This window comes from Manis javanica, chromosome 3 (assembly GCF_040802235.1).
Source record: "Manis javanica isolate MJ-LG chromosome 3, MJ_LKY, whole genome shotgun sequence".
Taxonomy (NCBI): domain Eukaryota; kingdom Metazoa; phylum Chordata; class Mammalia; order Pholidota; family Manidae; genus Manis; species Manis javanica.
Window position 1 is genome coordinate 105,941,078 of NC_133158.1, and position 13,995 is coordinate 105,955,072.

Genomic DNA, 13,995 nt, shown 5'->3' on the forward strand with positions numbered 1-13,995 from the left:
AGTGGAACAGATTAGAGACCCCAGAAATTAACCCAAACATATATGGTCAATTAATATTTGATAAAGGAGCCATGGACATACAATGGCAAAATGACAGTCTCTTCAACAGATGGTGCTGGCAAAACTGGACAGCTACATGTAGGAGAATGAAACTGGACCATTGTCTGACCCCATATACAAAGGTAAACTCAAAATGGATCAAAGACCTGAATGTAAGTCATGAAACCATTAAACTCTTGGAAAAAAACATAGGCAAAAACCTCTTAGACATAAACATGAGTGATCTCTTCTTGAACATATCTCCCCGGGCAAGGAAAACAACAGCAAAAATGAGCAAGTGGGACTACATTAAGCTGAAAAGCTTCTGTACAGCGAAAGACACCATCAATAGAACAAAAAGGAACTCTACAGTATGGGAGAATATATTTGAAAATGACAGATCTGATAAAGGCTTGACGTCCAGAATATATAAAGAGCTCACACGCCTCAACAAACAAAAAACAAATAACCCAATTAAAAAATGGGCAGAGGAACTGAACAGACAGTTCTCCAAAAAAGAAATACAGATGGCCAAGAGACACATGAAAAGATGCTCCACATCGCTAATTATCAGAAAAATGCAAATTAAAACTACAATGAGGTATCACCTCACACCAGTAAGGATAGCTGCCATCCAAAAGACAAACAACAACAAATGTTGGTGAGGCTGTGGAGAAAGTGGAACCCTCCTACGCTGCTGGTGGGAATGTAAATTAGTTCAACCATTGTGGAAAGCAGTATGGAGGTGCATCAAAATGCTCAAAACAGACCTACCATTTGACCCAGGAATTCCACTCCTAGGAATTTACCCTAAGAACGCAGCAATCAAGTTTGAGAAAGACAGATGCACTCCTATGTTTATCGCAGCACTATTTACAATAGCCAAGAATTGGAAGCAACCTAAATGTCCATCGGTAGATGAATGGATAAAGAAGATGTGGTACATATACACAATGGAATACTACTCAGCCATAAGAAGTGGAAAAATCCAACCATTTGCAGCAACATGGATGGAGCTGGAGAGTATTATGCTCAGTGAAATAAGCCAAGCGGAGAAAGAGAAATACCAAATGATCTCACTCATCTGAGGAGTATAGGAACAAAGGAAAAACTGAGGGAACAAAACATCAGCAGAATTACAGAACCCCAAAATGGACTAACAGGTACCAAAGGGAAAGGAACTGGGGAGGATGGGTGGGCAGGGAGGGATAAGGGGGGGGAAGAAGAAGGGGGGTATTAAGATTAGCATGCATGGGGGGAGGGAGAAAGGGGAGGGTGGGCTGCACAACACAGAGAGGACAAGTAGTGACTCTACAACATTTTGCTAAGCTGAGGGACAGTAACCGTAATGTGGTTGTTAGGGGGGACCTGATATAGGGGAGAGCATAGTAAACATAGTATTCTTCATGTAAGTGTAGATTAAAAATTAAAAAAAAAAAAAGAAAGAAAGAAAGAAAAGGGGGATTACTCCTTAACAGGATAAAACTATTGGTAAATCAAAGATCAACGCATGCTTTAAATATCCTTAATGTTGATCACTTAAAGGGTGTCAGATGATCAGCTATGGAGGTACTCTTTTCTGATAATATTCCTTTCTCTTAATTAAAAAAAAAAAAAAAAAGCAGTTACTGTGTGCTGACCTCCAATGAGTTCTGCACAGTGGTATAGAGGGCATGTCAAAGTGTGGGCAAAGGGTCTGTTTGTTTCTATGCAGAAGATCAAGGCCTAGCTTGGATACCCAGAAAATGAACTAAGATACGATATGAGGAGGAGCTTCCGGCATCAGCACTCTCTGGAGGACTTGTGCCGGGGGATGATCATCAAAAAGCCTCCACAGGGATCCGGACGATGCTGTGGTTGTGGCTGCATCCAGCCCACCGTCTCCTGGACTTGCCATAGGAATGAGGAGGGAGATGTCTAGGCTGGCATGTGCATACAGTGAGACAACGAATTTGACCGGATCTGTACTGTTGGAACTCAACCAGGAGTTGGGAGGGGTGCAAGTTGTAGCACTCCAAAATCTCATGACTATAGACTATCTATGGTTAAAAGAACATATGGGATGTGAACAGATTTCAGAAATGGGCTGCTTTAATTTGTCTGATGGTTCAAGTACAGTTGGACAATATCCATCATATCATAGATAAATTTTCACAAATGCCTAGGGTGCCTAAATGGTTTTCTTGGCTTCACTGGAGATGGATGGTAATTATAGATTTGCTTTGTTTATGTCACCGTATTCCTATTATGTTAATATGTGTGTGCAAATTAGTTAGTAGTTTAAAACCTATACATACTTAAGGTACTATACAAGAAGATATGTCAAAGAAATAATCAATCCTCCCATGTTTCCTTCATATGCTACATCTATAGCTTTTCTTCTTCCTTCCTAATTACAACCCTTAAATAGAATTCGTGCCTCATATCGAATTTACCGAGTATCATAATTCCTCCAGGTGGTAAAGATACCTCGAGACAAGTGCTGGGCATAGAAGCCACAAGGCATAAATCTGCAAAGAAGTAAAAAGCTAACCTTTGCAAACAATATGGCTTCTCTCTCACTTACCAACTTTACATTTCCCTGTATGGCCCCGGAAGATGACTGGTTAGCCAGAGACGGGTAAGATTCCTCAAGGGAGGAACAACCTAAGACAGGCACAGTCACAGGGGGGCCATCAGGTGAGAATTTGGGGATCAACAGAGGTGAGGCTCAGAACCTCACCCCCCCCCTGCTTTGAGAGAAATCTTCTGCATCCGTGGATGTCTTGCTGCCCTTGTCTAGCCTGGATTAATACTTAGTCCATAGGCACACACCTGATCATCTGATTATCTACATTTGCCTTCTTACAGCACTAAACTATGTTTTCTACCTTTATCTTGCATCTACCTACCACTTCAGCATTTTATTAAAAATAAAAATAATAATAATAATAGGAGAAATGTGGGATCAACATATAAATCAAGTACAAAAATCAAACGAATATTCATATTTGACCTGATTGTTTATAGGTCATATTGCATGATCAAAACCGAAAGTTTCTGTGATGAATGCCCTTGTACTGTTCACCATGTAAGAATTTATTCACTATGTAAGAATTCGTTCACCATGTAAGAACTTGTTTGTTATGCTTCAGAAGATTGGAGACTGACGAGAATTAGGCTTGAGATGGATTAATGATTGTACATTGAGCGTTGACCCCCCTATACTGAATTTTATTGTTGTTAACAACCATTTGATCAATAAATATGAGAGATGCCCTCTCAAAAAAAAAAAATGTACACATTTTCTCTCCAAAGATATTAATTTAGAATCAGTATTTATAGTTTCTATAAAGTTCATTATGTACATGGAGTAACTCAGAATTTATTGATAATTTTGATGAAGTATATGAAACTCATAAGTCAAAACACAAAATGAAAACATATACTCAAAAATTGAGGGAAGTTTAACTTTTAGTATTTTTGTGGTTCTACCAGACATTTGACAACACAGCACGGTGTATATGGAATATATTAATGTTGCTATAGCCTATGATTCTCATTATCTAATAAAATAATGATTACATATGAGAAATGAGAAAACACACTAAATATTAGTATAAGAAAACCTGGTAAAACTTTAAGAGATGGAAAAATTAAGGATATTTCTAACATTTAACTGCACTGTAGTTCATAGCAGTCTGATACCACACACAGGTCACTCGGTCTGTATCTCCTCTCCTTTGATACACATCACCTCCTTTGTAGAAAATCACCTTAAGTTCCATTTTCCTTTTCCTATTAACCAAACAATAGATGAAACACGTTTTTTTTAAAACATGGTTCACAAATGCTTTTATTTACAGAAAACTAATTTCCCTTTGAACTTCACTGACATAGTTATACACAATTATCGATTGTACTTCATAATTATTCAAATTAGTTTAGTGATTCAACGTTAACTTTTTGCTAGTAGACTATCCTCACCTTTATTAGGAATATTTTTGAATTATAAAATGTGCTTCCTTTCACACTTCAGATATCACAATTACTTTTGGGGAATTTGGTTGTGTAACTAAATGTTTTATTAATAATGGGCCTGAGGCAAGAGCACATAAAACTATCTTGTAACTGAAATACAAAGTTCATGATTTAAAAATCCTGTGAAAAAATTATCATTTATTATTCAATAGCCAAGTAACAGACCCATGGCAAAATTGCTTTGTCTGAAAACTTCAGAATCAACTATTTATGTGAATCTCAGGTTAGTTCAGTCAAAAATCTACATTGATTATTTGTGTTATTAAATTTTTTGAATAAATAAAACACTTTATAGATACTCATAAGAAATGATTTTATATACAGCTAATTTATTAGGATGGTCACAAAAAACTCCCCTTTAAACGTATTTTGGTATATCCATACAATAGGTTATTTCTCAGAAATAAAAATGATTAAAATACTGATGCATGTAACAACATGGATGAATCTCAAGATACTTAATGCTGAGTGAAAAGAAACTATGCAAAGAATATGTGTAAAAATTCAATCCATGGTGGAAGAAATCATATAAATGGTTATCTAGATTACAAGAGAACGTGAGATAATTTTTGTAGGTGACTGATATGTCTATAAACTGACTTTTTGATTCTATGAATGGCTTCACAGGTGTATTGAAATGGCTGTTTTCATTAATGCACTACAGTTTTATACATGTTTTCTGTACAGGGAACTGCCTAACTCAAACCACCATTACCAGAAACAGCTTCATGAAACCTTATTTTCATAAACATTAATTATAAATGTTCATTTATTCACAATCAATCTTTTAAACATTGTGCAAAATTGTCAAAATTATATTTGTTTTTTTCGAAAGGTATCAACCCAACTATCTTTAACATATTTTATTATAATTTGGAATTAATCTGCATCTGCCCTCTGAAGAAAAAGGTATAATAACCTTTGGTAGAATTAATACACAAAACTTCAGAAATATTCAGTCTTCCTGGTGGTTGCATAGCTAGAGGCATTAGAGACTAGTATCTACGAGGTCCTCTGTTAAATATTCTTCAACGAGTTGTCTAGCAAGGTATGATTAAAGCCATGAAAATTTAGAACAGACAGTGACAAAAAAAAGTCTTCAAATGATTACTTAAAGAATCTTAGTGTGGCAGGCCAAATTCTATAAAACAAATATTTCCATGTATATAAAATATTCTCAAGAGGGCAGAGCCAAGATGGTGGCATGAGTAGGACAGTGGGAATCTCCTCCCAAACACATACCTATTTTTGAAAATACAACAAATACAACTATCCATAAAAGAGAGACCAGAAGACACAGGACAACAGCCAGACTACATCCACACCTGCGAGAACCCAGCGCCTGGTGAAAGGGGTAAGATACAAGCTGCAGTCCGGCGGGACCCAAGGCCCCTCACCCCAGCTCCCGGCGGGAGGAGAGGAGTCAGAGTGGGGAGGGAGAGGGATCCCAGGACTGCAAAAAGACCCAGCCCTAGCCATCCACACCAGAATGCACACACAGTGTATGCATGGGGTGCTGGAAACTAGGGAAGCAGGACAGTAAGACCTGTGAGTGGGTCACGAAGCCAGTGCTCCAGGGAGAAAGAAAAGCGAGTGCTTTTTGAAAGTCTTAAAGAGACAGGGACCACACTACTGGACGGAAGCATCCTGGGTCACAGTCCAGGAGCTGGAAGTTCCAGGAAACTCTGGGCACACTAACCCCCTGGTCAACAGCTCTGAGACCCCTCACAGAGGTAAACAGCCAAACAGTCCCCCATCCTTTACCCCTCCGGGACCCTGGGATAGCAGACCAGAAGGCTGAAGCTAGCCACATCGACAGCAAGGGAGCTTCCTCCATACCGGCCAGGCAAGATACAGAGACCCAGTCACTGCCCAACACAAGCCACTAGGGGTCACAGCTGTCCCAGTAAAGAAAGGCCAGGAGCATTTGGAAAAAGTCTAGGCTCTCCCAGCTTATAGACTTGTCAATAGCATACCACTGCACTTATCAACATGAAAAGGCAAAAAAAATTGATCCAGACAAGACTAACCCAGACAGCTTCGATATCTTCTACAACTTCCCCTGAGAAGGAACCTGGGGAGATATATTTAACCAGTCTTCCTGAAAAAGAATTCAAAACAAAAGTCATAACCATGCTGATGGACTGCAGAGAAATATGCAAGAACTAAGGAGGGAGAATACGGAAATAAAACAATCTCTGGAAGGACTTCAAAGCAGAATGGACGAGATGCAAGAGACCATTAATGGACTAGAAAACAGAGAACAGGAACGCAGAGAAGCTGATGCAGAGAGAGATAAAAGGATCTGAAGGAATGAAAGAATTTTAAGCAAACTGTGTGACCAATCAAAATGGAACAATATCCGCATTATAGGGGTACCAGAAGAAGAAGAGAGAGAAAAAGGGATAGAAATTGTCTATGAAGAAATAATTATCGAAAACTTCCCCAAACTAGGGGAGGAAATAGCCTCTCAGACCACAGAGGTACACAGAACTCCCATGACAAGGGATCCGAGGAGGGCAACACCAAGACACATAATAAATAAAATGGCAAAGATCAAAGACAAGGACAAAGCATTAAAGGCAGCCAGAGAGAAAAAAAAGGTTACCTACAAAGGAAAACCCAACAGGCTATCATCAGACTTCTCAACAGAAACCCTACAGGCCAGAAGAGAATGGCATGATATACTTAATGCAATGAAACAGAAGGGCCTTGAACCAAGACTACTGTATCCAGCACGAATATCATTTAAATAAGGAGGGATTAAACAATTCTCAGACAAGCAAAAGTTGAGGGAATTTGCCTCCCACAAACCACCTCTACAGGGCATCCTACAGGGACTGCTCTAGATGGAAGCACTCCTAAAAAGAGCACAGAACAAAACACCCAACATATGAAGAAGGGAGGTGGAGGAATAAGAAGGGAGAGAAATAAAGAATCATCAAACCACATTTATAATAGGTCAACAAGTGAGTTAAGTTAGACAGTAAGATAGTAAAGAAGCTAACCCTTAACCTTTGGTAATCACAAACTTAAAGCCTGCACTGGCAATAAGTACATACCTTTCAAAAATCACCCTAAATGTAAATGGACTGAATGCAACAATCAAAAGACACAGAGTAACAGAATGGATAAAAAAGCAAGATCCATCCATGTGCTGCTTAGAAGAGACTCACCTAAAACCCAAAACATGCACAGACTTAAAGTCAAGGGATGGAAAAAGATATTTCATGCAAACAACAGAGAGAAAAAAGCAGGTGTTGCAATACTAGTATCAGACAAAACAGACTTCAAAATAAAGAAAGTAACAAAATATGAAGAAGGACATTACATAATGATAAAGGGCTCAGTAAAACAAGAGGATATAACCATTATAAATATATATGCACCCAATACAGGAGCACCAACATATCTGAAACAAATACTAACAGAATTAAAGGAGGAAATAGAAAGCAATGCATTCATTCTGGGAGACTTCAACACACCACTCACTCCAAACGACAGATCCACCAGACAGAAAATAAGTCAGACACAGAGGCACTGAACAACACACTAGAACAGATGGACATAATAGACATCTACAGAACTCTACATCTAAAAGCAACAGGATACACATTCTTCTCAAGTGCACATGGAACATTCTCCAGAATAGACCACATACTAGGCCACAAAAAGAGCCTCAGTAAATTCCAAAAGATTGAAATCCTACCAACCAACTTTTCAGACCACAAAGGCATAAAACTAGAAATAAAGTTTACAAAGAAATCAAAAAGGCTCACAAACACATGGAGGCTTAACAACACGCTCCTAAATAATCAATGGATCAATGACCAAATTAAAATGGAGATGCAGCCATATATGGAAACAAACGACAACAACAACCCAAAGCCCCAACTACTGTGGGATACAGCAAACGCAGTCTTAAGAGGAAAGTATATAGCAATCCAGGCATATTTAAAGAAGGAAGAACAATCCCAAATGAATGGTCTAATGTCACAATTATCTAAATTGGAAAAAGAAGAACAAATGAGGCCTAAGGTCAGCAGATGTAGGGACATAATAAAGATCAGAGAAGAAATAAATAAAATTGAAAAGAATAAAACAATAGCAAAAATCAATGAAACCAAGAGCTGGTTCTTTGAGAAAATAAAGAAAATAGATAAGCCTCTAGCCAGACTTATTAACAGGAAAAGAGAGTCAACACACATCAACAGAATCAGAAATGAGAAAGGAAAAATCACGATGGACCCCACAGAAATACAAAGAATTATTAGAGAGTACTTTGCAAACCTATATGCAAACAAACTGGGACCCCTAGGAGAAATGGACAACTTCCTAGAAAAATACAACCTTCCAAGACTGACCCAGAAAGAAACATAAAATCTAAAAAGATCAATTACCTGCAACGAAATTGAAGCAGTAATCAAAAAACTATCAAAGAAAAAAACCCCTGGGACAGATGGATTTACCTCAGAATTTTATCAGACATACAGGGAAGACATAACACCCATTCTCCTTAGAGTTTTCCAAAAAATAGAAGAGGAGGGAATACTCCCAAACTCATTCTGTGAAGCCAACATCACCCTAATACCAAAACCAGGCAAAGACCCCACCAAAAAAGAAAATTACAGACCAATAACCATGATGAATGTAGATGGAAAAATACTCAACAAAATATTAGCAAACCAAATTGAAAAATTCATCAAAAGGATTATACACCATGACCAAGTGGGATTCATCCCAGGAATGCAAGGATGGTACAACATTCGAAAATCCATCAACACCATCCACCATGTCAACAAAAAGAAAGACAAAAACCACATGATCATCTCCATAGATGCTGAAAAAGCATTTGACAAAATTCAACATCCATTCATGACAAAAAACTCTCAACAAATTGGGTATAGAGGGCAAGTAACTCAACATAATAAAGGCCATATATGATAAACCCACAGCCAACATCATACTGAACAGCGAGAAGCTGAAAGCTGTTCCTCTGTGATCAGGAACAAGACAGGGATGCCCACTCTCCCCACTGTTATTCAACATAGTACTGGAGGTCCTAGCTAAGGCAATTAGACAAAACAAAGAAATACAAGTAATCCATATTGGTAAAGAAGAAGTTAAAGTGTCACTATTTGCAGATGACATGATATTGTACATAAAAGCCCTAAAGACTCCACTCTGAAACTACTAGAGCTAATATCGGAATTCAGCAAAGTTGTAGGATACAAAATTAACACACAGAAATCTGTGGCTTTCCTATACACTAACAATATAGTAATAGAAAGAGAAATCAGGAAGACAATTCCATTCACAATAGCATCAAAAAGAATAAAATACCTAGGAATAAACCTAACCAAGGAAGTGAAAGACCTATACTCTGAAAACTATAAGACACTCTTAAGAGAAATTATAGAGGTTACTAACAAATGGAAACTCATCCCATGCTCCTGACTAGGAAGTATTAATATCGTCAAAATGACCATCCTGCCGAAAGCAATATACAGAGTCGATGCAATCCCTATCAATCTACCAACAGCATTCTTCAATGAACTGGTACAAATAGTTCAAAAATTCATATGTAAACACTGAAGACCCTGAATAGCTAAAGCAATCCTGAGAAGGAAGAATAAAGTGGTGGGGATCTCACTCCCCAACTTAATATCTACTACAAAGCCACAGTAATCAAGACAATTTGGTACTGGCACAAGAACAGAGCCACAGACCAATGGAACAGAATAGAGACTCCAAACATTAACCCAAACATATATGGTCGACAAAGGGGCCATGGACATACAATGGGGAAATGACAGTCTCTTCAACAGATGGTGCTGGCAAAACTGGACAGCTACATGTAAGAGAATGAAACTGGATCACTGTCTAAGCCCATACACAAAAGTAAATTCGAAATGGATCAAAGACTTGAATGTAAGTCATTAAACGATAAAACTCTTAGAAAAAAACATAGGCAAAAATCTCTTAGACATAAACATGAGTGACCTCTTCTTGAACATATCTCCCCGGGCAAGGAAAACAAAAGCAAAAAATGAACAAGTGGGACTGTATCAAGCTGAAAAGCTTCTTTACAGCAAAGGACACCATCAATAGAACAAAAAGGTATCCTACAGTATGGGAGAATATATTCATAAATGACAGATCTGATAAAGGGTTGACATCCAAAATATATAAAGAGCTCACAGACCTCAACAGTCAAAAAGCAAATAATCCAATTAAAAATTGGGCAGAGCAGCTGAATAGACAGTTCTCTAAAGAAGAAATTCATATGGCCAACAGATACATAAAAAGATGCTCCACATCGCTAATCATCAGAGAAATGCAAATTAAAACCGCAATGAGATATCATCTCACACCAGTAAGGATGCCTACCATCCAAAAGACAAACAACAAATGTTGGCAAGGTTGTGGAGAAAGGGGAACCCTCCTTCACTTCTGGTGGGAATGTAAATTAGTTCAACGATTGTGGAAAACAGTATGGAGGTTCCTCAAAATGCTCAAAATAGAAATACCATTTGACCCAGGAATTCCACTTCTAGGAATTTACTCTAAGAATGCAGCACTCAGTTTGAAAAAGACAGATGCACCCCTATGTTTATCGCTGCACTATTTACAATAGCCAAGATATGGAAGCAACCTAACTGTCCATCAGTAGATGAATGGATAAAGAAGATGTGGTACATATACACAATGGAATATTACTCAGCTATAAGAAAAAAACAGATCCTACAATTTGCAACAACATGGATGGAGCTAGACGGTATTATGCTCAGTGAAATAAGCCAGGTGGAGAAAGACAAGTACCAAATGATTTCACTCATATGTGGAGTGTAAGAACAAAAGAAAACTGAAGGAACAAAACAGCAGCAGAAGCACAGAACCCAAGAATGGACTAACAGTTACCAAAGGAAATGGGACTGGGGAGGACTGGTGGTAAGGGAGGGATAAGGTTGGGAAAAAAGGAAGGGGGCATTACCATTAACATTTATAGTGTGTGTGGGGCGCACGGGGAGAGCTGTGCAACCCAGAGAAGACAAGTAGTGATTTTACAGCATCTTACTATGTTGATGGACAGTGACTGAGAACAGGTACATGGGGGGGACTTGGTGAAGGGGGAAACCTAGTAAACATAATGTCCTTCATGTAATTGTAGATTAATGATGCCAAAATAAAATTAATAAAAAAAATATTCTCAAGAGTTTTTATGGAAGATGTTAGAGTGTATCTATTTTTAATAGAATTAATGATTGTGTTATAAATGAATATGTCCTAAAAAAGAAAATAACATGGAAAAAGACATATCTAAGGAATGTGAATCTATTTTGGTAGTGACAGTGACTTGTAGTTGAGAAAAATACAGATTTAGCCCAACACCAGAAGAAAACTATGTTAATAGGTTTTTGATTTTACGTCCACACCTAAGATAAATTGATTTTGAAATGTATTATCCAATGATTATGTTTCCATTAATAGTCACTTGCATCTAGTAGTTTTCTTATTTGGATTTATTTCATAGGCAAATAGCTACAGAGTTCTTATCTCACCCCAGATAAAGTCATTGACAGCATGTATGTAGTCTCAAAGTGGACGTGGCAAAATGCAAATTAGTGCTAACAATACCCATAATCTTTTGCAAATAGACATTTCTTAATAACATTTAAATGTAATATTCTTAAAAGAAGTATTCATTTCTAATGTAACTTAAAAAATATACTCTCTCTATATATATAGACACCTGCCTTAATTATCCCAATCCAAATAATCATTAGCAGATGTTCTATTCATATTTTTAAAGATATGTGTTACCATTGTTTTAAAGCTTTTCTTACAAGTTTTTTGATTCTATTACAGCTCACTCAATTATAAGTCAACGTCTTCTGACTCTTGCACTCATATTTTCTCTAACTCTTGACATCTTTCTATTCATCTTACATTCGAACAAGTTTTTTTTTCACTCTGAATTCATGTAAAATTGAATAATATCACAAATTTTAGAAACAGTCACAACAACAAAACAATTTCCAAAACAAAAGTTACTAAGATCAGCTTTTTAGGCCCTTGAAAGAAAGGGTAAAAAGTAAAGTTCTGCCTTCCTTATAGTTCAACAAAAGAAAAAAAAAGATTAAATCTGTCACATTATCATCTTCACTTTGATTTACAGCTGTTGTAGTTAGTGGTTTTGACAAAAGGCCTCAAACTGAGAAAAAATAATTTTCTTTCGCTTTTAGCCTTTGGAATTCAGCTGTCTTACCTGTACAGATGTCAAGAAAAATTCTTTTAAAGACTTGTTGGTGTGCTTTGGCAGAGAAGATGGTGGAGTAGGAAGGCAAGGCGGAAACACCCTCCCCCACACACACCAAGGAAACAACTACAGCAAATACAACTAACCTGAAAATGACTTCAAGATTGCAGAACAGACCACCTACACCTGGGGAAGAAGAGAACACCATACAGAAAGGTAAGCTTTCAGAGACATGGCCAACTAGGACACCAGTCTTTCCTCCACTCCAGCCCATAGGTAGGAAGGAGAGAAACGGAGTGGGGAGGGGATAAATGTTTAGGAATTCTGCACACCTCAGAGATCTGCTCTGTGAACAGGAGTCCACATTGTACTGGGCTTTGGTGAATAATGGGGCTGGGGACCAGGGAGAACTGGAGCACTTTGCGAGGCTGAGACTCCATTGCTTATGGAGGATAGGCACACTCCACTGGTCCTGCTGAGACCCAAAACAGAGGCAGCAGATTGAAAGATTCACCAGCAGCAGGAAGAGTACCAGAGAGTTTGGGGTCAGAGGGGGCTCTTTCCTCAGGAGAAAGGGCAAGTGGAGGACACTTCCCCAGCCCTCCCCCAGCACAACTGGTCAGGGACTCAAGAGAGCCCCAGTACTCTATCCCTTTTTCTGGTGGCTCAGCTCAGAAGCACTTGTGTGTGCACCCACCTGTCTGCTGGACCCTCTTGGCAAAGCATCAGACTTTGCTGCCCGGCAGGTGGAGGGACATGTACTGCCTGGCAGGCCTTCCAAGCTTTCTCAGCCAAACTGGAGAGTCACCTGAGGGCGTTAGCTCCAAGTGCTCCTTGCTCATGGACACCATGCCTACCTCACTGGCCCACCAACCCTGTCTTTGCTGCTGGGAGTCAGAGGATGGCCCCACCCACAGCTATCCCAGAAGACGCATGGCTACTTGGCTCACAAAGGGCTGACTGATGCAAACTGCCACCCACAGAAGACTGAGAGAGAACTCTGCCAGAAGACAGAAAGGCAGCCCCGCCCACAGCCCACCAACAGCCACTAGGCTTTACTGCAAAGAATAACTGGAAAGTAAAGAGTCTTGAGCTTCTGGGCACCACAGGACACATTCTTCATAAAGCCATTGCTCTGTAGAACAGGGAGCATAGTGGATCCATCTAATACAAAGGCAGAAACAGAAACTGTGGCAAAATGAGGCAGAGAACTATGTTTCAAACAAAACTACAGGATAAGACACCAGAAAGAAGGCTAAATGAAATGGAGATAACCAATTTTCTTGATAAAGATTTCAAAGTAATACTCATAAAGATGCTCACTGATCTGCAGAAAAGTATTGATGATCTCAGGAAAGGCTAAAAGATATAGAAGAGTTGAGAAAGAGATACTCAGAGATGAAGAATACAGTAACTTAAATGAAATATACAATGGAGGGAATGAATAATAAATTGTTGCAACTGTAAAAGACAGTCAGTGAGATGGAAATTAAAGAACAGGGAAAATCAAATCTGAGGAACAGAGATAAAAAAGAATGTCTAGAAATGAAAGAATGCTAAGAGGGCTGTGTAACAAGTCCACATGAAACAATATTCGGATAATGGTGGTACAAGAAGGAGAAAAAGAGAAACAAAGAGGTATAAAACTTTTTGAAGAAATAATTGCTGAAAAATTC

General features: G+C 38.5%; 1 long non-coding RNA gene across 1 annotated transcript; it reads right to left on the minus strand.

Moving 5' to 3' along the window:
- Window positions 1-3,652: 3,652 nt before the first annotated feature.
- LOC140848187 (uncharacterized) lies at window positions 3,653-13,186 on the minus strand. The gene is made up of 3 exons (XR_012128739.1): window positions 13,017-13,186; window positions 12,466-12,505; window positions 3,653-3,816 (listed from the first exon to the last, which is right to left on the minus strand). It is a non-coding gene; the product is annotated as an uncharacterized lncRNA (long non-coding RNA).
- Between the last annotated feature and the right edge of the window lie 809 nt (window positions 13,187-13,995).